A 25,660-nucleotide genomic window follows, 5' to 3' on the forward strand; every position below is an offset into this window, starting at 1 on the left:
ATCAATATGTGAATAATAATACATGAGAAAAATCAGGATAGGATGCACATGAGTTCGCTCCGCACAGAAACACCCTGACCGTAATTTAAAAAGTACTTCAGCTGTAGTTAGGAATAATTATAATAATTTGAAGGGTTCTCGTCCAAATTGATGAATAGAGGTAGTTCAGCTCCACTACGTTAACGGCGATCGAGTGCTACTGTCATTTTGCCAACAAGCAGGAAACAGGAAGTAGTCAATAGTAGCCAATAAGTGTCTTTTTGTCAAAATGTTGATTAAACGGCTGCTCTGTTTCAGCCACAGCATTATACCAACCGAGTGTTATTGCAAATGACTAATTATTTTCGTCAGTTAAAAATCTATTCTCATACGGCAGAAGGAGTTCAGTTTATTTATTCATCCATGGTTTAATGCCGAATTCTATTGGGTCGACGTGAAGCACGTGACACAAAACATGCACAAACACACGAACATCTGAAAACATTCACATTAATGTTCAACACGTTCGATGCGTTGTTTGGCGTGTCGGGTGATGTGTGTAACCGCAACTTAAAGTTGTAGTCTCTGGAATTGAGTTCTTGCCTCTGACCCTTTGTGGGTATCGCTTCTCGGCCTTTTGGCAAAGACTGCGATCGCCTCTGTTGAGCGACAATTCTATGCCTTTGTGGCTGTGAATCGAACTCAATTGCAGGGGTATTGTGTATTGTGTCTTGTGTTGTTGAATCTTTCTGTTATAGAAGAACGACAAAGGTAAGTTTGCTGGATTTTTATTTGTCAAAAATTGTGACTCAGTGGTTGTCTCCGACATGTCGGCTACATATGCCGGCATGCGGAGGCACCACAGTGTCCGATTTATGTTTCGGGAAAGGGATGGTGGCGAGCCTCTGTGGATGTCCAGGCTGGACTTTTCCAGAAAGCTTGTCCAACAAACCCTGCAATTCAAAGCTGAAGATCTGAATTGTATAATAACGTTGCCCTTCAGTAAAGGATTCGATCTCAGTTTCACCTCTGCTGCGAACCTTCGCGAATTTTGGACTCGGTTTGAAAATGTGAAAGCCCAGTTCTCTGTGTTCAATGTTGAAAGACTGACTGACAATGCTGCTAAAACAGTTATTGTCAGAATGTTTAATGAGACAGTGAATGCAGAAGACATTTGTTTTTGGCTGGGTAGATATTGCACGGTAAAAGGTGAAGACATTTAACATTTTCTATGCATATTTTTACTGTTTATGAATTTACTTATAGTATATAGATGCCATTTAACTGATAATGTTTGTGTGAAATATATTGGACATATAACTGTAGTGTAAGGAATAACACTTTTCACTCCCTTCCAGCTGGTGAGACAGGAATGCACATGGGAGGCATGCATGTTCTCAAGTTGATAACACTGTGGGTCTTAGGGAGTCTAGGTCGCAGGGTCGTACCTGTCTAGTCATATATTTCCGGCTCTGGACGAAACTGGAGTAAACATGTCAATGAATCACTTGTCTGTTTATTATAATTGCTAACCCTTTGTCCAGCCTCAGAGGAGGAGTATGCTTTTTTCCTCTATAAAGCGACTGTGTGTTTTTCATATGGACACACTCGAGGCTTAACATCACCTTTGAATGTAAGCATGTCTTGTGTCTTTTAGGAGCTCCTAAAATAAATCTTTTGCAAAAGAAGCTTCTTCATCAGATCTCATTTTTCAATTATTTTTGAACACGCAAAGATTACACTTAATATAGTAATCAACTAATACCTTCAATTGGTGACCCTCGACGGCGACAAATTGGGACGTTTTTGCAACAGCTGTGATGATCTTGGACAACTGAATTTCTAAATGCGCAAATATTAACAAGGTGAGTGGACAAATTATCAACGTAGAGAAATTCTGTTTGTTTGGGATTACTCAGAGCTGCATTACGTCCGTACCAAATTGTATTTGAGATCTGTGAACAAGTTAGGGGGGTTTTAGAGTCGTATTGGTTACGGAGGGACGCGAAAGTCCTCGATTATGACAATTACTACGACATTGAACCATGCATGGGTTGGCCCGTTGAATACGGAAGTGACGTCAAGTGGGAGCGCTCCGCCGTTCGGAAACGGCATATGAGATTGGTTCCGCGGTGGAATAGGCTGTCTTGTTTTTATTTTTATTTTGGTATGAATAAGCCCTCCGAATAATTTTTCGGAGTGAGCGGAGAGGATAAGCCGCCCGTGTGGTATTATTACACGGTGTGTGTGCTGTGGGTTATTAAAAACCGTGGGACATAATTCCGCGGGGTGTGTGTGTTGTGTCAAATTAAGCCGCTCGTGTGATATTCACATTGGAAGCGAGAGCTATGAATTAAGCCGCTCGTGTGATGTCATTCACATTGGAAGCGAGAGCTGTGAAGAAGCCGCCCGCGAAGATCCGGATAAGTATTTATTAAGTCGCGCAAAAAGATATTTGATTTCTGTTTCGTTTTTCCTTTTTCTTTTATTTTTCTAAAAAAAAATATATATATATAATAATTTTTTGGGGGGATTAATGAGAATAGTTTTGATCTGTTGTATTGTAGTATCATAAGTGAGACGTCACTGACTTTATAAATATTATAAACGACTAAATTACTACATATAATGGACGACATTTTTGACCGAGACTCAGGGTGGTTTGATTTGCGTAAACTTCCGGTCCATACTCAAAGCTTGTCGCTAAGCGAACAAGTCACGGCCGCAACACTCGTCATGGCTGAAGCGCTGCCACCACGGCGACGGCGTAAGATGAAAAATCTTTTAAATGAATGGATGCGGACTAATTGTGATAAAGGTTGGTTCCCACCGTTAAAATCTGAGACATGTCTGATTGCATTAATGAAGTCTGTAGAAGTTGCTTGTGTAAAACAGCGCCAAATGCTGATTGACTCCGTGAAAGACACATCTATATTTTCTTTAAATGGAAAAAAGTGAGACGACAATGTCAGGTCGTGGACCAAATGTTGGTTAACGCTAGAATGCTTGCGTTGGGTAGCTCTGTGAAAGTTGCTCGTAAAGCTGTGTTGAGCGAGTCCGCTAGCCACGGCTCGGCTAACGACAACGTGTTAGATGAACGCATGGCGAATGCTAGGCTAAAATCTCCGCCAATTTAAAATTGTTGGAAATGAGACATGACCCGGAAAATAGATTAAATAAGGCAAAACATTTTTGGATTGGAATTGGCTCGCCATGCGGAGATTGCACAGTCTATTGGTTCTAGATGGCGTACTAATCTGGAGCATGTGTGACTTGTGTGATTAGGAGAGAATGTTTTTTTTTTGTTATAAAATGACTAGGGTCAATTGTGTGATTATAATGGGAATTTTTCTAGTTGGTATGTGTGTGCGTATGTGCCCCAAAAGTTTGAAATAGTTGAGAGAATTGTTGAGTAATCGAATGAGACCTAGATAAGGAAAGTGGGGGCTATCCGGGTGGTTTGGAAGTTAACTGAATCTCTAATTGGGAATAAGAAATGTGTGGATTGTGTGATTTTTTTTCCTTGTTTGTGTGCCTGCAGGGAGTTTGTGACTGTTTGTGTGACTCTGACAATGGGAAAGGTGTGTTGTGTGATGTTCTAGCGAGATTTTAGAAATCAAAATGGCCGTTTGGTCTGTTTCTCCTCACTGCCTTTGTGGAGATGAGGAAAGTGCAGAAGTTAAGTGAATGGAAGTGTAAGTTTGTTTGAGACAGTGATTTTTAAGTGTAGGAAAGAAAGAAAAGATGGGTGGAAAGTAATTTTTTCCCTCCAAAATTCTTTGTCCTCAAAAAAGGGTGAAAAAGAATGGTAAGCAGGAAATCTGCATATTTTGAAAGTAGGGGAGAATTCTGCCTTTGTCTGTGACAATTTTTAAAGCTCTTCCCCCCACGCTTGATTAGGGACTAAAGGTCTGTGAGGATGGGGGCCGTGAGCTGCTGTTTTAAGAAGGTGGTGATTTGTACTGTTGTCTGTTAAAATTAAATTAAACTAAAGAAAAATGAAAGGGGGTGTGATAAGTTTAGTCCTCTCTCCCATTGTCTCCATTTTGGAGACTTGTAGTCTGTTGTGTGTGTGAATAGCAGGGGTCGTCTAAGGCAAAATCAAATTGTTCCTGTTGTGTGGATGGATATTTCATTTGTTTTTCTTTAAAATCTTTAACTGTATGTTTGGTGTTGTTTTTGAGTAGAAAAGACTGGTGTGATAATGGCGTTTGTTTTTCGTATAGGAATGTAGAAAAAAAAATAGGTTTTGAATGTGATTTTCCCTTCCCCTTTTTTCTGCTCCTTCCCTGTGTCTTGGAAGAGAGGAGGGGGATTTGTGTGGAAAATAGGAGTCAGAGGGCAATGTGTTCTGTAATGGGAGTTTTTTTTCTTTTTTCTAGGTAAGAGAAGAATGCGGAAAGATAAAGAGGTCTAGATGATAACTACAGGCCACTATCCATATTATTATTATTATTATTATTTTTAAATCTGGTCTGTGTTTTTATAGTTGAATGAGTAATAAAACCAACTTTTAATATAGTTGAATAAGTAATAAAACCAAATTTTAATTGAAATAGACTTTTCATTTTTGATTTTATATTTCCCCTGCATCTCTGATAACTCATTCGTAGGTGTGAAAATGATTTAACCTTTGTCCTTATCTGAGTCCCATTCTAGAAGTCTGAGAAATCCTGGAATTTGAGACTTCCCTCCATGTGGAGGCATAATTTAAGGTAACATGTAATGAAGAAGGAGTCTATGGTAGACATATGCGTAAATATAGTAATACTACTTGCTATAATGTAGAACATATTTAGATGAAACTACAAAATACATATTTTTTGAGAAAATTATTATTTTTTTTAATTATAACAAGCATATAAATCTCTTGCTATGATCTCATCTCCCTCTGTCTGTTCCGAGTGTATAAATGTTTCAGGCAGGTTCAATCTTTGACGAGAGGTGTTGTTCTTGGGTGTCTCCAACGTGCTGGAATAACCTGGCTGTTGGGCACAGAGTGGACGGCGAACTGAACAATGGTCACTTTCGGGGGGGGAAGTGATCACACGGACTGCGAAAAGGATGGTATACTGCAAATCCGCTCGCCATGAGACTGTTCAATGACTCTTATGAATTATCTGAGCAAAATGTCCATCAACTCTTTGAGCAGACATCTCAAACTCTCATCACAGCCGTCCTGATGAAACTGTCAGCGGTCTCCAGTGACAGCTAAGGCCTGCTTTGAACTTTGCCCTGCATAAACTGCTATCAACAAGGACAGAAAGGAATATGAACTCCAGTGTGGACTCAAAGTTCGAGTCATCTGAGATCGGCCTTTGAGTCATATTTTGGTCTGTTTTGAGTACAGTTTGCACTCTGTACTGTGTCGGTAAAGGAGATGTGATCTATAGCAACGCAGTTTCGGAAGTTGAGAACGGCTTATGTGAATTAGGGTAGTATAAAATTTATTCTAATCTTTAATACTATATTTTCCGTTGTTTGATGCTTGTTGAATTTGGTCTTCTAATTTTTTGCCCATTTTCCTTTTAAATTTTAGCTTCTGGATTGGACTCAGATATGGAACACTTACGGCGAATTTGCTGGTTAAATTTTTAATTTTGATTAAGCTCAACAGCACTGATCTTTGGATTCCACGGGGAATGCACAAAGGCAAAGTTCCCTGCTGTGTTTTTACAAGCCCCCACTACTCTGTAGAAGAGGTGAGGTTAGTTGGCATTTTAAGAATACTTTTTGGTTGGTTTAAAGTAGGGGTTTTGTTTTTCTGATTATAACTCGTTTCTTTTACTAGTTGAGATGGCAGATATTTGGAAGATTTGTGACCTGCAATAGATTAATGGGGTTGTTTAAAAAAATAATAATAATAATAATAATTCTTCTCTTCCTGACCCTAAAAGTCCTCCGCTGTAGTATCTTAATTTACATCTGCTTGAGTTGTTTTTTCCACTTTAAGTTACCTGAACAGGATTCAAATTTATATTACAAACTCTTGCCTCAAAGGTTTTTTTTTTATGGCTCATGGCTAGCTCAGCTGGAGATCTTTTTATAGTTCTGGTGTTGGCCAAATTGTCACAATTTGGTTGTTTTTAATCTACAGGACACAAGGTGTCTGTTTTTCCTCTTTGAAGCAGCAATTTGGAAGCGGCTGCAGTTTTCACATTCAGGTCTGAAATGATCAAAATTGATCTTTATCAGATGGGGGAATGATTGGTCTGTCTGAGTTTGTTGAAAAGGAAGTCTCATGTGAGAATGATTGGTCTGTCTGATGTGAGAATGACTGGTCTGTCGGTGTATCAAAAGGAAGTCTGATGTGAGAATGAAGTTTGGTGTGAGGAATTTACAGGCAAAGAATGGAGCGGAGAATTGGAGGATTTGACTTGGAGGGAAGTAAGTTCTACAAAGATGACAAAAGACAACCAGAATAGCAGAAAATAAGGTAAGTATATTCAATTTCAGAAACAATTGAAAAGTATAATTTCTAGAGCCCATGGAATTTGCCATTTAGGTGTGGAAGGAACATTGGGACACCTGGTGGACATTATTTTATGAGACAAGTTGTAAAAATGAACTGTAGGACTGCAGTGTTTATTAAAAGGTATAAATATATATAAATCTCTTCTCAGACTGTTTATGGCCCGGCCGGACATGAGCAGTTTTGGGTTAAGATGATGTTGTTTTTAAATGATTTACACTGCTATAATAAAAAACAGCGTAAAAAATACAGAAATTTGATGTATGATAAAAGTACATTTATGCTAAATCTACAACAGTAAATATCATGGTAAAATATTTGATTAATCATTATCTACTATTATAAGGGCTTCTTAGGAATATTGGATTAGACGAACCCATTTGAAAAAACAAAAACTTCATAAGATATAAAAAGGTTGGACTCCTTTTGAGGGTCATAAAAACAGGCTGTTTCCCGCCCCTAATGTTCCGCTGGGAAGTCACTCGTTGAGAGGCCCCCGGTAATTAAAGAGATAGTGTCTACATTCTCTAAGCTAACAGATAACTAACCAGAAGTTCCTTCAAAAATAAATGATTGTGAATATGTGTGGTTGAAAGTAACTAAACCGAAATGGTCTTGTCCTCATTGGCTAGGTCCATTTAAGGTCAAGGAGCGTACATCCTGTGCGGTGCGCTTGTATCGAAAAGGGGATACTTGGTATCATCTCTCATCTACAAGGTCGGCTGTTTCTGGTTCAACGCTGCCACCAAGGGCAACCGTCTGATGATCTACGCCCACACCAGTTGGAGCCATCTCACCGAGCCCCACCACGCCGTTTCCAGTGTCTACCTGACAAGCTGTCCAAGGAGGGAAGCTGCAGCGGGGGAGGTCCTGGAAGGAGGTTCATTGTAGTGCCTTTTCCATGGGCAAAGCTGACCAAGTGTCAATCTGCTGTTTGAAGGAGAAATCACTCAATGGTGATTTGAGTCACATGCCCCTTTTCATCAATTCACAAGGATAGAGTCACACTGGGAATGAAGTCCCGTGACCTTTCCTGCGATCTCTGGCAGTGAGCCAGGGTTCGGAAAAAGGCTGACAACGCCTCTAATAAAAAAAAATAAAATAAAAAAAACGATATCATCAACCAACGACTGACGAACATCCTTCTCCTTCGACAAAAGAACTTCTTCTCAAGATGGCTTCGATGAAGAACTCTGCTACTAATTGCTGCATTGTAACGGTTTTTCTCTTGTTAATTGTTGTGCCATTTTGGTTCTTCATGAAACCCCTTGACGTGAGTTTGAATACAACACACCGTGATAAAAGAAATGTTATTTCCACCCAAATTCCGTGGATAATGAACTGGGCGTATAATAACTCAATTGTCCTGACCGTTGCTCCTAACACAAACACATCTGTCAAACTCCCCATTAAATCTTTGAAGGGATTTAGTAGTGGGGGGCCGACGAAGGGGGGCCTTTGGCTCAAGTACTGGTGGTATTTGACAGGTAGTGTTTTACGACTGGACTGGAGTACATTCCTTACCACCCAAAATGGCCAATACTGGCCGCCAGGTTCCAGTAGGGAGGCAGTTTATTTTGCCAAGAGAGTAACATTGAGGAGAATGGGACATCATTTTGAATTAACTTTTGTTTTTCCTGAAGGTAATATCCGGCCACCTAATGTAACCATAAATAACACTTTTTGTTATGGCCTAATGCTGTGGGCATGGTTCTCTGGAACTGATCCCTATTTTCCAATTTAAATTTGCATTGATAAAACTATGAGTAAGACAGAACAACCTAAAATGACTAAATATACAATGGAGTCTGGGGTAGAAGCTTTTAGTGTCCAAATTGATGAAGTAAGTGAATGGTTTCGGGTAACAACGGGCCTGTCTGGTGGCAGTAATAATTGGCTGCTGTTAGCAAATGCAGCAGCACAGGCTTCTGGAGAAGATTGCGTCGTATGTGTGGGCCCAAGACCTTTATTGAGGGTGATTCCTGTTAAAATAGAGGATAAATGTGTAATGGAACTAATGAATAAAACTGTCCCCAATGATAAATGCTCTAAATGGGATAAAGTTTATCCACTGGTTGATTGGCAAGATACTAAACCTATTTTTTCAAATAAAGTGGCGGATGGTGGTTTTTCATGTATTAAAATGTCAGGTACTGGGAAACAATTGGGAAGACTGAACCACACCACTCACTGCATTTCAGCAACAGATGTGGGTCGTAAATTCCAGCCTCAGTCCAGAGCTGACATTTGGTGGTGGTGTGGGGACAGCCGAATATTTGATAAGTTACCTCTGAATATGAAGGGATATTGTGCTCTCATCACCCTCCTTCTGCCAGTAGATATTTTCCCTACATCGGTTGATAACCTTCTGCAAATTGTTAATACTTGGCAACCAAATTTTTCTCATTCTTTTCAGAGGGCCAAAAGATCCACTTGGCAGGATCAAAATGTTCCCACATACATAGATGCGATTGGAGTGCCACGCGGGGTCCCAGATGAGTATAAGATTGCGGACCAGGTGGCTTCAGGTTTTGAATCTTTGATTTGCTGGTGGTGTACCATTAACAAAAATGTAGATAGGATTAATTATGTACATTACAATGTTCAAAGACTAGGAAATTGGACTCAATCAGGTTTCGAAGCAGTACACGGCCAGTTGTCAGCTACATCTTTAATGGCTTTTCAGAATCGTATAGCCCTTGATATGTTACTTGCAGAAAGGGGTGGTGTTTGTTCAATGTTCGCAGAACAATGTTGTACTTTTATTCCTAATAACACTGCACCGGATGGAAGTTTAACCAATGCCATTGAGGGACTCCGAACACTTAAAAAAAAAATGAAAGAGCAGTCCGGTATCGATACGTCAATTTGGATAACTGGATGGATGCTTTTGGAAGATATAAAAATTTGGTTTCAGCTTTTTTGACAACTTGCGGTTGTTGCTGTATTCCTTGTTTAAGATCGTTGTGCACGCGGCTTATTGCCACAGCCATTGAAAAGCAAGATGTACAAAACAAGTCGTCTTATATGATGGTTGAATCTGTAACTTCTAAAGCTATGACCGCGGTGGCGACTTCAGATGAAGATCCGGCTGGAATTTTTCTCTAGACTATTTCTAAGGGATTTAATGTCTTATTTTGAACAAATATAGTTTGTTCATTGAGGGACTGAAGACATTTAACATTTTCTATGCATATTTTTACTGTTTATGAATTTACTTATAGTATATAGATGCCATTTAACTGATAATGTTTGTGTGAAATATATTGGACATATAACTGTAGTGTAAGGAATAACACTTTTCACTCCCTTCCAGCTGGTGAGACAGGAATGCACATGGGAGGCATGCATGTTCTCAAGTTGATAACACTGTGGGTCTTAGGGAGTCTAGGTCGCAGGGTCGTACCTGTCTAGTCATATATTTCCGGCTCTGGACGAAACTGGAGTAAACATGTCAATGAATCACTTGTCTGTTTATTATAATTGCTAACCCTTTGTCCAGCCTCAGAGGAGGAGTATGCTTTTTTCCTCTATAAAGCGACTGTGTGTTTTTCATATGGACACACTCGAGGCTTAACATCACCTTTGAATGTAAGCATGTCTTGTGTCTTTTAGGAGCTCCTAAAATAAATCTTTTGCAAAAGAAGCTTCTTCATCAGATCTCATTTTTCAATTATTTTTGAACACGCAAAGATTACACTTAATATAGTAATCAACTAATACCTTCAAAGGCCAGGCTGTGAAGGTGAGGGATGAGGACGGCATCTGGAACTGTGCCTGGCGGGTACCCATTCAACAATGGCAGGACCCCCAGGGCTTCCAGGGCCTGAAACATCTCCCATCAATGATAGTCTTGGGTGAAAACCGGGGCTACATACATTACCAGGGTCAGCCCAAGCTCTGCCGCAAGTGTGGTGAGCATGGACACCTGGCGGAAGCGTGTGAGAAAACCATTTGTAGAAAATGTCGAGTAATTGGGCTTACTTTTGAAGAATGTACCAATGGCAGAAAGTGCAATCTCTGTGGGGAAACTAACCACCTCTACAGAAATTGTCCAAAATCATTTGCCAACAAACTGAAGGCTGGAAAAGAAATGGCACAAGGAAATGAAAAGGAAGGTGACAAACAAATTGAATGTCCTGAAGGAAATTCAAATTTCCCTCCAAATCCTGTCATTGGTGGAGAGGGGACAGGTGAGGAGGGGCAAGGGGAGGGGAGCAGGCCGGCCCCACCAATCGGGAGCTCAGAGGAAAGTGAAATGCTGCAAGAAATACCAGCAAGTGAGTCAAGTGAAGTCAGTCCAAATGAGACTGACAGCGAAGACACCCAGATCACTTGTGCTCAAAATAACAAAAGGCTTGCCTCTCAACGGTCCTCTGAGTCTCCCCTGTCTGCAGAGAAGAGGGGAAGGCCCGGGAGCTCAGATAGCGAGGTGGGGGAGTTCAGGGTCTTCCCCTCGAGCTCACCAAATGAACGCTCCTTTTTAAACATAGTACTGCAATCAACGCCAAAAAGCAAAAACACTATGAATTTAAGGTTGCGTGAGCGATCACCACCTCGAGTGCCTCTGAGAGATGACCAGTGTTTTAGCTCTGCCCCTTTTGCTGAGGTAAAGGAAGAAATAAGCTCTCGAGAAATACCTTAGCTACTGCCTTGTTTTAAAAAAAAATAATGTTCTCTTAAAATTTTGTAACCCTATCTGTGTTTTTTAAATTTTTAATCATACCTATGACCCTCACCTTCTCAACTATTAACGTTAGAAGCGTGAAGTCAAAGATTAGAGCTCAGAGCGTTTTAACATTTTTAAAAACTTTTAAATCTGATCTGTTTTTAATCCAAGAATGTGGCATACCCTTTTTAAGAAATTATAAACAGTGGGAGGAAATGTGGCCACACCCATCATTATGGAGTGGTTCAAACGAAAATAGAAATGATGGAGTGGCTATTTTAATAAATAATCCTCAGATTGTTTTTAAGGGGAGCACAGTGGTGAGAGACGGACGAGCACTTTTAGCACACTTAACTTTTACAGAACAGGATTTTAGCATTTTAAATATTTATGGTTCTAATGAAAAGCATGACAGGTATGATATTTTAGAGAATTTGCAGTCCCACATGCTCGGTCATAACCCACTAATTATGGGAGGCGATTTTAATTGTATTTTAAATAGGAAGGACAGGAAGGGAGCCGGGGAGGATTTTAAAATTGACAAAACATCGGTTTTATTGCAAGACATGTGCCGCGTATTCAAATTAGATGACTGCTTTAAAACCATGCATCCAAGAGAGGAGGGCTTCACCTGGTTTAGTGGTGACGGCACCAGAGCCTCTCGCATAGATTACATATTTACACGGGGTTGGACACAGACTGATGCTAGATTAACTCCTGTCTTTTTCTCAGATCACCTAATGCTGTCTTGCACCCTTTCACTTTCTTCTGGAGTGACTATTGGAAGAGGTCTGTGGAAATTGAACTGCTCCCTGCTTGAGGACGAGGCCTTGGTCCCTCAGTACAGGGAGCGGTACAAGGACTGGCAGACCCTTCAAGACCTTTACAAATCACGGGCACAGTGGTGGGAAATGATGAAGGAGCGGCAAACAGTGAGTCAAGTGCGCGGGCTTGCATTCGGCAAGCTCACAACAGTTTGGCGCAACGTCAACCATCCTGCCCTCCCAAACAGACTCCGGGACCTGTCGTGGATGGTGGCTCACGAGATTCTCCCAGTCAGGGCCGTTATGCACTCCCGAGGAATGTCAGCGCACTCAACCTGCCCCCGACCTGGTTGTGGCGCCCAGGAGTCGGTGAGGCACCTCCTCTGGGAGTGCAGTGCTGCCGTAGACCTGTGGGCGACAGCCGGCCACCTGAGAAAATTCCCGGACTTGCCAGCAAAGGAGGTCCTAAATGAACAATACGTGCTCTATGGGGTGAGCCAAGTCGAGCGTTCCCGGGAGGAGTTTGCAGAAGACTGGCTCACCCTTGCCGCCATCAAAGACGCCATGTGGACCTCCAAAAACTTGCTGGTAAGGAGGCACAGGCACAGGCAGACCCCCCCCCCCCGTGGCTGTGCTCTTAATGGCTGCAGGGACCATCGAAGCTGCACGCGGCAGGCCAAGGACACACCCACCAAGAAGCGTCGCCTGTGCCCGCCCGGAGGAGGGAACCGGAGCTACACGATGAAGGTCTCGGCAGCGACGGCCTGGCTCTCCGGGAGAGGCAGGAAGGAAGGAGCACAAAGAGTGACTCGGCAGGTCCTGGACAAGCGCTGTTTGAGAGGGTGGGATGAAGACCCACTTAGTAATGCAGTGCTACGCTCCTGCACAATAGATATGAATGTGGTTTTTAAATTTTTAAATTGTTTTTATTTTTACATGTCATGTTAAGGACAAAATGAATGCTCCATATTGGAGAAATGTGACTTGTGATTGATTTAAAAGTGACAATAAAAACATGAAAAGAAAATCTGTTCTTATCAGTTTAATATCTGATACGTCCCCTACCCGGGGACCATATATTAAATTGATTTTTGGAACTGGGAGATGGAATAGGGGCTTGCTCCGTCCACTCCACGCATCAATCTGGTATTGCAGTATCTCCAGGAACGGTGCAATCCCTGAAATTGTCAAATAAAAACCGCTAGAATTTTGGGATAATTCGGTACTTATTAAGTATCAGTAAGCCATTTTGATTCGCGTATGCATAATAGAAACGCGATGTTTACATTATGAGGTGACAGGAGCATTTTAGATGGACATTACGGTGCAGTGGGTGCTGCACCAGCCTTGTTGGAGAAGGTTAAACTAATAAAGTGTTTAATCTTAGCAAGATATTCATTTGTGTGCAACTTTTGCTGTCATGTTATTAAAAGTTTTGTGATCGTGACAGTATACATGTCATGTGAATGGAGGTCCTGTAGGTGGCAGTAGCATTTTAGATGCACATCCAACACACTCCTAACCGAATGTGTTGGTCTGCTTGTGACGTCAAAAAAGCATTACTTGGATATGTTCACGTGATATGAAACCATCGCTTCACATAGTGTGCGCGTGAATGACTCTCGTGCTCGCGCCGCATCCAACTCATACTTACCTGGCAGGGGAGATACCATGATCAAGAAGGTGGTTCACCCAGGGTGAGGCTCAGCCATTGCACTCCGGCTGTGCTGACCCCTGCGAATTCCCCAAATGTGGGAATCTCGACTGCATAATTTCTGATAGTGGGGGACTGCGTTCGCGCTCTCCCCTGATCAATATGTGAATAATAATACATGAGAAAAATCAGGATAGGATGCACATGAGTTAGCTCCGCACAGAAACACCCTGACCGTAATTTAAAAAGTACTTCAGCTGTAGTTAGGAATAATTATAATAATTTGAAGGGTTCTCGTCCAAATTGATGAATAGAGGTAGTTCAGCTCCACTACGTTAACGGCGATCGAGTGCTACTGTCATTTTGCCAACAAGCAGGAAACAGGAAGTAGTCAATAGTAGCCAATAAGTGTCTTTTTGTCAAAATGTTGATTAAACGGCTACTCTGTTTCAGCCACAGCATTATACCAACCGAGTGTTATTGCAAATGACTAATTATTTTCGTCAGTTAAAAATCTATTCTCATACGGCAGAAGGAGTTCAGTTTATTTATTCATCCATGGTTTAATGCCGAATTCTATTGGGTCGACGTGAAGCACGTGACACAAAACATGCACAAACACACGAACATCTGAAAACATTCACATTAATGTTCAACACGTTCGATGCGTTGTTTGGCGTGTCGGGTGATGTGTGTAACCGCAACTTAAAGTTGTAGTCTCTGGAATTGAGTTCTTGCCTCTGACCCTTTGTGGGTATCGCTTCTCGGCCTTTTGGCTAAGATCAAGTGTAGTATCTGTTCTTATCAGTTTAATATCTGATACGTCCCCTACCCGGGGACCATATATTAAATTGATTTTTGGAACTGGGAGATGGAATAGGGGCTTGCTCCGTCCACTCCACGCATCGACCTGGTATTGCAGTATCTCCAGGAACGGTGCAATCCCTGAAATTGTCAAATAAAAACCGCTAGAATTTTGGGATAATTCGGTACTTATTAAGTATCAGTAAGCCATTTTGATTCGCGTATGCATAATAGAAACGCGATGTTTACATTATGAGGTGACAGGAGCATTTTAGATGGACATTACGGTGCAGTGGGTGCTGCACCAGCCTTGTTGGAGAAGGTTAAACTAATAAAGTGTTTAATCTTAGTAAGATATTCATTTGTGTGCAACTTTTGCTGTCATGTTATTAAAAGTTTTGTGATCGTGACAGTATACATGTCATGTGAATGGAGGTCCTGTAGGTGGCAGTAGCATTTTAGATGCACATCCAACACACTCCTAACCGAATGTGTTGGTCTGCTTGTGACGTCAAAAAAGCATTACTTGGATATGTTCACGTGATATGAAACCATCGCTTCACATAGTGTGCGCGTGAATGACTCTCGTGCTCGCGCCGCATCCAACTCATACTTACCTGGCAGGGGAGATACCATGATCAAGAAGGTGGTTCACCCAGGGTGAGGCTCAGCCATTGCACTCCGGCTGTGCTGACCCCTGCGAATTCCCCAAATGTGGGAATCTCGACTGCATAATTTCTGATAGTGGGGGACTGCGTTCGCGCTCTCCCCTGATCAATATGTGAATAATAATACATGAGAAAAATCAGGATAGGATGCACATGAGTTCGCTCCGCACAGAAACACCCTGACCGTAATTTAAAAAGTACTTCAGCTGTAGTTAGGAATAATTATAATAATTTGAAGGGTTCTCGTCCAAATTGATGAATAGAGGTAGTTCAGCTCCACTACGTTAACGGCGATCGAGTGCTACTGTCATTTTGCCAACAAGCAGGAAACAGGAAGTAGTCAATAGTAGCCAATAAGTGTCTTTTTGTCAAAATGTTGATTAAACGGCTACTCTGTTTCAGCCACAGCATTATACCAACCGAGTGTTATTGCAAATGACTAATTATTTTCGTCAGTTAAAAATCTATTCTCATACGGCAGAAGGAGTTCAGTTTATTTATTCATCCATGGTTTAATGCCGAATTCTATTGGGTCGACGTGAAGCACGTGACACAAAACATGCACAAACACACGAACATCTGAAAACATTCACATTAATGTTCAACACGTTCGATGCGTTGTTTGGCGTGTCGGGTGATGTGTGTAACCGCAACTTAAAGTTGTAGTCTCTGGAATTGAGTTCTTGCCTCTGACCCTTTGTGGGTATCGCTTCTCGGCCTTTTGGCTAAGATCAAGTGTAGTATCTGTTCTTATCAGTTTAATATCTGATACGTCCCCTACCCGGGGACCATTTATTAAATTGATTTTTGTAACTGGGAGATGGAATAGGGGCTTGCTCCGTCCACTCCACGCATCGACCTGGTATTGCAGTATCTCCAGGAACGGTGCAATCCTTGAAATTGTCAAATAAAAACCGCTAGAATTTTGGGATAATTCGGTACTTATTAAGTATCAGTAAGCCGTTTTGATTCGCGTATGCATAATAGAAACGTGATGTTTACGTTATGAGGTGACAGGAGCGTTTTAGATGGACATTACGGTGCAGTGGGTGCTGCACCAGCCTTGTTGGAGAAGGTTAAACTAATAAAGTGTTTAATCTTAGTAAGATATTCATTTGTGTGCAACTTTTGCTGTCATGTTATTAAAAGTTTTGTGATCGTGACAGTATACATGTCATGTGAATGGAGGTCCTGTAGGTGGCAGTAGCATTTTAGATGCACATCCAACACACTCCTAACCGAATGTGTTGGTCTGCTTGTGACGTCAAAAAAGCATTACTTGGATATGTTCACGTGATATGAAACCATCGCTTCACATAGTGTGCGCGTGAATGACTCTCGTGCTCGCGCCGCATCCAACTCATACTTACCTGGCAGGGGAGATACCATGATCAAGAAGGTTGTTCACCCAGGGTGAGGCTCAGCCATTGCACTCCGGCTGTGCTGACCCCTGCGAATTCCCCAAATGTGGGAATCTCGACTGCATAATTTCTGATAGTGGGGGACTGCGTTCGCGCTCTCCCCTGATCAATATGTGAATAATAATAAATGAGAAAAATCAGGATAGGATGCACATGAGTTCGCTCCGCACAGAAACACCCTGACCGTAATTTAAAAAGTACTTCAGCTGTAGTTAGGAATAATTATAATAATTTGAAGGGTTCTCGTCCAAATTGATGAATAGAGGTAGTTCAGCTCCACTACGTTAACGGCGATCGAGTGCTACTGTCATTTTGCCAACAAGCAGGAAACAGGAAGTAGTCAATAGTAGCCAATTAGTGTCTTTTTGTCAAAATGTTGATTAAACGGCTACTCTGTTTCAGCCACAGCATTATACCAACCGAGTGTTATTGCAAATGACTAATTATTTTCGTCAGTTAAAAATCTATTCTCATACGGCAGAAGGAGTTCAGTTTATTTATTCATCCATGGTTTAATGCCGAATTCTATTGGGTCGACGTGAAGCACGTGACACAAAACATGCACAAACACACGAACATCTGAAAACATTCACATTAATGTTCAACACGTTCGATGCGTTGTTTGGCGTGTCGGGTGATGTGTGTAACCGCAATTTAAAGTTGTAGTCTCTGGAATTGAGTTCTTGCCTCTGACCCTTTGTGGGTATCGCTTCTCGGCCTTTTGGCTAAGATCAAGTTGTAGTATCTGATATGTCCCCTACCCGGGGACCATATATTAAATTGATTTTTGGAACTGGGAGATGGAATAGGGGCTTGCTCCGTCCACTCCACGCATCGACCTGGTATTGCAGTATCTCCAGGAACGGTGCCATCCCTGAAATTGTCAAATAAAAACCGCTAGAATTTTGGGATAATTCGGTACTTATTAAGTATCAGTAAGCCATTTTGATTCGCGTATGCATAATAGAAACGCGATGTTTACATTATGAGGTGACAGGAGCATTTTAGATGGACATTACGGTGCAGTGGGTGCTGCACCAGCCTTGTTGGAGAAGGTTAAACTAATAAAGTGTTTAATCTTAGCAAGATATTCATTTGTGTGCAACTTTTGCTGTCATGTTATTAAAAGTTTTGTGATCGTGACAGTATACATGTCATGTGAATGGAGGTCCTGTAGGTGGCAGTAGCATTTTAGATGCACATCCAACACACTCCTAACCGAATGTGTTGGTCTGCTTGTGACGTCAAAAAAGCATTACTTGGATATGTTCACGTGATATGAAACCATCGCTTCACATAGTGTGCGCGTGAATGACTCTCGTGCTCGCGCCGCATCCAACTCATACTTACCTGGCAGGGGAGATACCATGATCAAGAAGGTGGTTCACCCAGGGTGAGGCTCAGCCATTGCACTCCGGCTGTGCTGACCCCTGCGAATTCCCCGAATGTGGGAATCTCGACTGCATAATTTCTGATAGTGGGGGACTGCGTTCGCGCTCTCCCCTGATCAATATGTGAATAATAATACATGAGAAAAATCAGGATAGGATGCACATGAGTTCGCTCCGCACAGAAACACCCTGACCGTAATTTAAAAAGTACTTCAGCTGTAGTTAGGAATAATTATAATAATTTGAAGGGTTCTCGTCCAAATTGATGAATAGAGGTAGTTCAGCTCCACTACGTTAACGGCGATCGAGTGCTACTGTCATTTTGCCAACAAGCAGGAAACAGGAAGTAGTCAATAGTAGCCAATAAGTGTCTTTTTGTCAAAATGTTGATTAAACGGCTACTCTGTTTCAGCCACAGCATTATACCAACCGAGTGTTATTGCAAATGACTAATTATTTTCGTCAGTTAAAAATCTATTCTCATACGGCAGAAGGAGTTCAGTTTATTTATTCATCCATGGTTTAATGCCGAATTCTATTGGGTCGACGTGAAGCACGTGACACAAAACATGCACAAACACACGAACATCTGAAAACATTCACATTAATGTTCAACACGTTCGATGCGTTGTTTGGCGTGTCGGGTGATGTGTGTAACCGCAACTTAAAGTTGTAGTCTCTGGAATTGAGTTCTTGCCTCTGACCCTTTGTGGGTATCGCTTCTCGGCCTTTTGGCTAAGATCAAGTGTAGTATCTGTTCTTATCAGTTTGATATCTGATACGTCCCCTACCCGGGGACCATATATTAAATTGATTTTTGGAACTGGGAGATGGAATAGGGGCTTGCTCCGTCCACTCCACGCATCGACCTGGTATTACAGTATCTCCAGGAACGGTGCAATCCCTGAAATTGTCAAATAAAAACCGCTAGAATTTTGGGATAATTCGGTACTTATTAAGTATCAGTAAGCCATTTTGATTCGCGTATGCATAATAGAAACGCGATGTTTACATTATGAGGTGACAGGAGCATTTTAGATGGACATTACGGTGCAGTGGGTGCTGCACCAGCCTTGTTGGAGAAGGTTAAACTAATAAAGTGTTTAATCTTAGTAAGATATTCATTTGTGTGCAACTTTTGCTGTCATGTTATTAAAAGTTTTGTGATCGTGACAGTATACATGTCATGTGAAAGGAGGTCCTGTAGGTGGCAGTAGCATTTTAGATGCACATCCAACACACTCCTAACCGAATGTGTTGGTTCTTTTTGTTACGTCAAAAAAGCATTACTTGGATATGTTCACGTGATATGAAACCATCGCTTCACATAGTGTGCGCGTGAATGACTCTCGTGCTCGCGCCGCATCCAACTCATACTTACCTGGCAGGGGAGATACCATGATCAAGAAGGTGGTTCACCCAGGGTGAGGCTCAGCCATTGCACTCCGGCTGTGCTGACCCCTGCGAATTCCCCAAATGTGGGAATCTCGACTGCATAATTTCTGATAGTGGGGGACTGCGTTCGCGCTCTCCCCTGATCAATATGTGAATAATAATACATGAGAAAAATCAGGATAGGATGCACATGAGTTCGCTCCGCACAGAAACACCCTGACCGTAATTTAAAAAGTACTTCAGCTGTAGTTAGGAATAATTATAATAATTTGAAGGGTTCTCGTCCAAATTGATGAATAGAGGTAGTTCAGCTCCACTACGTTAACGGCGATCGAGTGCTACTGTCATTTTGCCAACAAGCAGGAAACAGGAAGTAGTCAATAGTAGCCAATAAGTGTCTTTTTGTCAAAATGTTGATTAAACGGCTACTCTGTTTCAGCCACAGCATTATACCAACCGAGTGTTATTGCAAATGACTAATTATTTTCGTCAGTTAAAAATCTATTCTCATACGGCAGAAGGAGTTCAGTTTATTTATTCATCCATGGTTTAATGCCGAATTCTATTGGGTCGACGTGAAGCACGTGACACAAAACATGCACAAACACACGAACATCTGAAAACATTCACATTAATGTTCAACACGTTCGATGCGTTGTTTGGCGTGTCGGGTGATGTGTGTAACCGCAACTTAAAGTTGTAGTCTCTGGAATTGAGTTCTTGCCTCTGACCCTTTGTGGGTATCGCTTCTCGGCCTTTTGGCTAAGATCAAGTGTAGTATCTGTTCTTATCAGTTTAATATCTGATACGTCCCCTACCCGGGGACCATATATTAAATTGATTTTTGGAACTGGGAGATGGAATAGGGGCTTGCTCCGTCCACTCCACGCATCGACCTGGTATTGCAGTATCTCCAGGAACGGTGCAATCCCTGAAATTGTCAAATAAAAACCGCTAGAATTTTGGGATAATTCGGTACTTATTAAGTATCAGTAAGCCATTTTGATTCGCGTATGCATAATAGAAACGCGATGTTTACATTATGAGGTGACAGGAGCATTTTAGATGGACATTACGGTGCAGTGGGTGCTGCACCAGCCTTGTTGGAGAAGGTTAAACTAATAAAGTGTTTAATCTTAGTAAGATATTCATTTGTGTGCAACTTTTGCTGTCATGTTATTAAAAGTTTTGTGATCGTGACAGTATACATGTCATGTGAATGGAGGTCCTGTAGGTGGCAGTAGCATTTTAGATGCACATCCAACACACTCCTAACCGAATGTGTTGGTCTGCTTGTGACGTCAAAAAAGCATTACTTGGATATGTTCACGTGATATGAAACCATCGCTTCACATAGTGTGCGCGTGAATGACTCTCGTGCTCGCGCCGCATCCAACTCATACTTACCTGGCAGGGGAGATACCATGATCAAGAAGGTGGTTCACCCAGGGTGAGGCTCAGCCATTGCACTCCGGCTGTGCTGACCCCTGCGAATTCCCCAAATGTGGGAATCTCGACTGCATAATTTCTGATAGTGGGGGACTGCGTTCGCGCTCTCCCCTGATCAATATGTGAATAATAATACATGAGAAAAATCAGGATAGGATGCACATGAGTTCGCTCCGCACAGAAACACCCTGACCGTAATTTAAAAAGTACTTCAGCTGTAGTTAGGAATAATTATAATAATTTGAAGGGTTCTCGTCCAAATTGATGAATAGAGGTAGTTCAGCTCCACTACGTTAACGGCGATCGAGTGCTACTGTCATTTTGCCAACAAGCAGGAAACAGGAAGTAGTCAATAGTAGCCAATAAGTGTCTTTTTGTCAAAATGTTGATTAAACGGCTACTCTGTTTCAGCCACAGCATTATACCAACCGAGTGTTATTGCAAATGACTAATTATTTTCGTCAGTTAAAAATCTATTCTCATACGGCAGAAGGAGTTCAGTTTATTTATTCATCCATGGTTTAATGCCGAATTCTATTGGGTCGACGTGAAGCACGTGACACAAAACATGCACAAACACACGAACATCTGAAAACATTCACATTAATGTTCAACACGTTCGATGCGTTGTTTGGCGTGTCGGGTGATGTGTGTAACCGCAACTTAAAGTTGTAGTCTCTGGAATTGAGTTCTTGCCTCTGACCCTTTGTGGGTATCGCTTCTCGGCCTTTTGGCTAAGATCAAGTGTAGTATCTGTTCTTATCAGTTTAATATCTGATACGTCCCCTACCCGGGGACCATATATTAAATTGATTTTTGGAACTGGGAGATGGAATAGGGGCTTGCTCCGTCCACTCCACGCATCGACCTGGTATTGCAGTATCTCCAGGAACGGTGCAATCCCTGAAATTGTCAAATAAAAACCGCTAGAATTTTGGGATAATTCGGTACTTATTAAGTATCAGTAAGCCATTTTGATTCGCGTATGCATAATAGAAACGCGATGTTTACATTATGAGGTGACAGGAGCATTTTAGATGGACATTACGGTGCAGTGGGTGCTGCACCAGCCTTGTTGGAGAAGGTTAAACTAATAAAGTGTTTAATCTTAGTAAGATATTCATTTGTGTGCAACTTTTGCTGTCATGTTATTAAAAGTTTTGTGATCGTGACAGTATACATGTCATGTGAATGGAGGTCCTGTAGGTGGCAGTAGCATTTTAGATGCACATCCAACACACTCCTAACCGAATGTGTTGGTCTGCTTGTGACGTCAAAAAAGCATTACTTGGATATGTTCACGTGATATGAAACCATCGCTTCACATAGTGTGCGCGTGAATGACTCTCGTGCTCGCGCCGCATCCAACTCATACTTACCTGGCAGGGGAGATACCATGATCAAGAAGGTGGTTCACCCAGGGTGAGGCTCAGCCATTGCACTCCGGCTGTGCTGACCCCTGCGAATTCCCCAAATGTGGGAATCTCGACTGCATAATTTCTGATAGTGGGGGACTGCGTTCGCGCTCTCCCCTGATCAATATGTGAATAATAATACATGAGAAAAATCAGGATAGGATGCACATGAGTTCGCTCCGCACAGAAACACCCTGACCGTAATTTAAAAAGTACTTCAGCTGTAGTTAGGAATAATTATAATAATTTGAAGGGTTCTCGTCCAAATTGATGAATAGAGGTAGTTCAGCTCCACTACGTTAACGGCGATCGAGTGCTACTGTCATTTTGCCAACAAGCAGGAAACAGGAAGTAGTCAATAGTAGCCAATAAGTGTCTTTTTGTCAAAATGTTGATTAAACGGCTACTCTGTTTCAGCCACAGCATTATACCAACCGAGTGTTATTGCAAATGACTAATTATTTTCGTCAGTTAAAAATCTATTCTCATACGGCAGAAGGAGTTCAGTTTATTTATTCATCCATGGTTTAATGCCGAATTCTATTGGGTCGACGTGAAGCACGTGACACAAAACATGCACAAACACACGAACATCTGAAAACATTCACATTAATGTTCAACACGTTCGATGCGTTGTTTGGCGTGTCGGGTGATGTGTGTAACCGCAACTTAAAGTTGTAGTCTCTGGAATTGAGTTCTTGCCTCTGACCCTTTGTGGGTATCGCTTCTCGGCCTTTTGGCTAAGATCAAGTGTAGTATCTGTTCTTATCAGTTTAATATCTGATACGTCCCCTACCCGGGGACCATATATTAAATTGATTTTTGGAACTGGGAGATGGAATAGGGGCTTGCTCCGTCCACTCCACGCATCGACCTGGTATTGCAGTATCTCCAGGAATGGTGCAATCCCTGAAATTGTCAAATAAAAACCGCTAGAATTTTGGGATAATTCGGTACTTATTAAGTATCAGTAAGCCATTTTGATTCGCGTATGCATAATAGAAACGCGATGTTTACATTATGAGGTGACAGGAGCATTTTAGATGGACATTACGGTGCAGTGGGTGCTGCACCAGCCTTGTTGGAGAAGGTTAAACTAATAAAGTGTTTAATCTTAGTAAGATATTCATTTGTGTGCAACTTTTGCTGTCATGTTATTAAAAGTTTTGTGATCGTGACAGTATACATGTCATGTGAATGGAGGTCCTGTAGGTGGCAGTAGCATTTTAGATGCACATCCAACACACTCCTAACCGAATGTGTTGGTCTGCTTGTGACGTCAAAAAAGCATTACTTGGATATGTTCACGTGATATGAAACCATCGCTTCACATAGTGTGCGCGTGAATGACTCTCGTGCTCGCGCCGCATCCAACTCATACTTACCTGGCAGGGGAGATACCATGATCAAGAAGGTGGTTCACCCAGGGTGAGGCTCAGCCATTGCACTCCGGCTGTGCTGACCCCTGCGAATTCCCCAAATGTGGGAATCTCGACTGCATAATTTCTGATAGTGGGGGACTGCGTTCGCGCTCTCCCCTGATCAATATGTGAATAATAATACATGAGAAAAATCAGGATAGGATGCACATGAGTTCGCTCTGCACAGAAACACCCTGACCGTAATTTAAAAAGTACTTCAGCTGTAGTTAGGAATAATTATAATAATTTGAAGGGTTCTCGTCCAAATTGATGAATAGAGGTAGTTCAGCTCCACTACGTTAACGGCGATCGAGTGCTACTGTCATTTTGCCAACAAGCAGGAAACAGGAAGTAGTCAATAGTAGCCAATAAGTGTCTTTTTGTCAAAATGTTGATTAAACGGCTACTCTGTTTCAGCCACAGCATTATACCAACCGAGTGTTATTGCAAATGACTAATTATTTTCGTCAGTTAAAAATCTATTCTCATACGGCAGAAGGAGTTCAGTTTATTTATTCATCCATGGTTTAATGCCGAATTCTATTGGGTCGACGTGAAGCACGTGACACAAAACATGCACAAACACACGAACATCTGAAAACATTCACATTAATGTTCAACACGTTCGATGCGTTGTTTGGCGTGTCGGGTGATGTGTGTAACCGCAACTTAAAGTTGTAGTCTCTGGAATTGAGTTCTTGCCTCTGACCCTTTGTGGGTATCGCTTCTCGGCCTTTTGGCTAAGATCAAGTGTAGTATCTGTTCTTATCAGTTTAATATCTGATACGTCCCCTACCCGGGGACCATATATTAAATTGATTTTTGGAACTGGGAGATGGAATAGGGGCTTGCTCCGTCCACTCCACGCATCGACCTGGTATTGCAGTATCTCCAGGAACGGTGCAATCCCTGAAATTGTCAAATAAAAACCGCTAGAATTTTGGGATAATTCGGCACTTATTAAGTATCAGTAAGCCATTTTGATTCGCGTATGCATAATAGAAACGCGATGTTTACATTATGAGGTGACAGGAGCATTTTAGATGGACATTACGGTGCAGTGGGTGCTGCACCAGCCTTGTTGGAGAAGGTTAAACTAATAAAGTGTTTAATCTTAGTAAGATATTCATTTGTGTGCAACTTTTGCTGTCATGTTATTAAAAGTTTTGTGATCGTGACAGTATACATGTCATGTGAATGGAGGTCCTGTAGGTGGCAGTAGCATTTTAGATGCACATCCAACACACTCCTAACCGAATGTGTTGGTCTGCTTGTGACGTCAAAAAAGCATTACTTGGATATGTTCACGTGATATGAAACCATCGCTTCACATAGTGTGCGCGTGAATGACTCTCGTGCTCGCGCCGCATCCAACTCATACTTACCTGGCAGGGGAGATACCATGATCAAGAAGGTGGTTCACCCAGGGTGAGGCTCAGCCATTGCACTCCGGCTGTGCTGACCCCTGCGAATTCCCCAAATGTGGGAATCTCGACTGCATAATTTCTGATAGTGGGGGACTGCGTTCGCGCTCTCCCCTGATCAATATGTGAATAATAATACATGAGAAAAATCAGGATAGGATGCACATGAGTTCGCTCCGCACAGAAACACCCTGACCGTAATTTAAAAAGTACTTCAGCTGTAGTTAGGAGTAATTATAATAATTTGAAGGGTTCTCTTCCAAATTGATGAATAGAGGTAGTTCAGCTCCACTACGTTAACGGCGATCGAGTGCTACTGTCATTTTGCCAACAAGCAGGAAACAGGAAGTAGTCAATAGTAGCCAATAAGTGTCTTTTTGTCAAAATGTTGATTAAACGGCTACTCTGTTTCAGCCACAGCATTATACCAACCGAGTGTTATTGCAAATGACTAATTATTTTCGTCAGTTAAAAATCTATTCTCATACGGCAGAAGGAGTTCAGTTTATTTATTCATCCATGGTTTAATGCCGAATTCTATTGGGTCGACGTGAAGCACGTGACACAAAACATGCACAAACACACGAACATCTGAAAACATTCACATTAATGTTCAACACGTTCGATGCGTTGTTTGGCGTGTCGGGTGATGTGTGTAACCGCAACTTAAAGTTGTAGTCTCTGGAATTGAGTTCTTGCCTCTGACCCTTTGTGGGTATCGCTTCTCGGCCTTT

General features: G+C 41.8%; 1 long non-coding RNA gene, 17 other non-coding genes and 1 pseudogene across 18 annotated transcripts; all 19 read left to right on the top strand.

The window, feature by feature from the left end:
• Window positions 1-1,978: 1,978 nt before the first annotated feature.
• Window positions 1,979-10,097, top strand: LOC144048429 (uncharacterized). The gene is made up of 2 exons (XR_013293348.1): window positions 1,979-2,797; window positions 3,521-10,097. It is a non-coding gene; the product is annotated as an uncharacterized LOC144048429 (long non-coding RNA).
• Window positions 10,098-12,873: 2,776 nt separating this feature from the next.
• LOC144049676 (U2 spliceosomal RNA) lies at window positions 12,874-13,064 on the top strand. Its single transcript, XR_013293670.1, has one exon. It is a non-coding gene; the product is annotated as a U2 spliceosomal RNA (small nuclear RNA).
• A 466-nt stretch (window positions 13,065-13,530) lies between these two features.
• LOC144049725 (U1 spliceosomal RNA) lies at window positions 13,531-13,694 on the top strand. Its single transcript, XR_013293712.1, has one exon. It is a non-coding gene; the product is annotated as a U1 spliceosomal RNA (small nuclear RNA).
• A 600-nt stretch (window positions 13,695-14,294) lies between these two features.
• LOC144049615 (U2 spliceosomal RNA) lies at window positions 14,295-14,485 on the top strand. Its single transcript, XR_013293614.1, has one exon. It is a non-coding gene; the product is annotated as a U2 spliceosomal RNA (small nuclear RNA).
• A 466-nt stretch (window positions 14,486-14,951) lies between these two features.
• Window positions 14,952-15,115, top strand: LOC144049600 (U1 spliceosomal RNA). The gene has a single exon (XR_013293600.1). It is a non-coding gene; the product is annotated as a U1 spliceosomal RNA (small nuclear RNA).
• A 600-nt stretch (window positions 15,116-15,715) lies between these two features.
• LOC144049641 (U2 spliceosomal RNA) lies at window positions 15,716-15,906 on the top strand. The gene has a single exon (XR_013293639.1). It is a non-coding gene; the product is annotated as a U2 spliceosomal RNA (small nuclear RNA).
• A 466-nt stretch (window positions 15,907-16,372) lies between these two features.
• Window positions 16,373-16,536, top strand: LOC144049720 (U1 spliceosomal RNA). The gene has a single exon (XR_013293708.1). It is a non-coding gene; the product is annotated as a U1 spliceosomal RNA (small nuclear RNA).
• A 600-nt stretch (window positions 16,537-17,136) lies between these two features.
• On the top strand, window positions 17,137-17,307 carry LOC144049663 (U2 spliceosomal RNA; annotated as a pseudogene).
• A 466-nt stretch (window positions 17,308-17,773) lies between these two features.
• LOC144049707 (U1 spliceosomal RNA) lies at window positions 17,774-17,937 on the top strand. The gene has a single exon (XR_013293695.1). It is a non-coding gene; the product is annotated as a U1 spliceosomal RNA (small nuclear RNA).
• A 600-nt stretch (window positions 17,938-18,537) lies between these two features.
• On the top strand, window positions 18,538-18,728 carry LOC144049648 (U2 spliceosomal RNA). Its single transcript, XR_013293645.1, has one exon. It is a non-coding gene; the product is annotated as a U2 spliceosomal RNA (small nuclear RNA).
• A 467-nt stretch (window positions 18,729-19,195) lies between these two features.
• LOC144049611 (U1 spliceosomal RNA) lies at window positions 19,196-19,359 on the top strand. Its single transcript, XR_013293610.1, has one exon. It is a non-coding gene; the product is annotated as a U1 spliceosomal RNA (small nuclear RNA).
• A 600-nt stretch (window positions 19,360-19,959) lies between these two features.
• On the top strand, window positions 19,960-20,150 carry LOC144049616 (U2 spliceosomal RNA). Its single transcript, XR_013293615.1, has one exon. It is a non-coding gene; the product is annotated as a U2 spliceosomal RNA (small nuclear RNA).
• A 466-nt stretch (window positions 20,151-20,616) lies between these two features.
• LOC144049622 (U1 spliceosomal RNA) lies at window positions 20,617-20,780 on the top strand. Its single transcript, XR_013293621.1, has one exon. It is a non-coding gene; the product is annotated as a U1 spliceosomal RNA (small nuclear RNA).
• A 600-nt stretch (window positions 20,781-21,380) lies between these two features.
• On the top strand, window positions 21,381-21,571 carry LOC144049617 (U2 spliceosomal RNA). The gene has a single exon (XR_013293616.1). It is a non-coding gene; the product is annotated as a U2 spliceosomal RNA (small nuclear RNA).
• Window positions 21,572-22,037: 466 nt separating this feature from the next.
• Window positions 22,038-22,201, top strand: LOC144049634 (U1 spliceosomal RNA). Its single transcript, XR_013293632.1, has one exon. It is a non-coding gene; the product is annotated as a U1 spliceosomal RNA (small nuclear RNA).
• A 600-nt stretch (window positions 22,202-22,801) lies between these two features.
• LOC144049644 (U2 spliceosomal RNA) lies at window positions 22,802-22,992 on the top strand. The gene has a single exon (XR_013293641.1). It is a non-coding gene; the product is annotated as a U2 spliceosomal RNA (small nuclear RNA).
• Window positions 22,993-23,458: 466 nt separating this feature from the next.
• Window positions 23,459-23,622, top strand: LOC144049646 (U1 spliceosomal RNA). The gene has a single exon (XR_013293643.1). It is a non-coding gene; the product is annotated as a U1 spliceosomal RNA (small nuclear RNA).
• A 600-nt stretch (window positions 23,623-24,222) lies between these two features.
• Window positions 24,223-24,413, top strand: LOC144049618 (U2 spliceosomal RNA). The gene has a single exon (XR_013293617.1). It is a non-coding gene; the product is annotated as a U2 spliceosomal RNA (small nuclear RNA).
• A 466-nt stretch (window positions 24,414-24,879) lies between these two features.
• Window positions 24,880-25,043, top strand: LOC144049657 (U1 spliceosomal RNA). The gene has a single exon (XR_013293654.1). It is a non-coding gene; the product is annotated as a U1 spliceosomal RNA (small nuclear RNA).
• Window positions 25,044-25,660: the final 617 nt, after the last annotated feature.

This window comes from Vanacampus margaritifer, chromosome 3 (assembly GCF_051991255.1).
Source record: "Vanacampus margaritifer isolate UIUO_Vmar chromosome 3, RoL_Vmar_1.0, whole genome shotgun sequence".
In the NCBI taxonomy this organism is placed as follows: Eukaryota; Metazoa; Chordata; class Actinopteri; order Syngnathiformes; family Syngnathidae; genus Vanacampus; species Vanacampus margaritifer.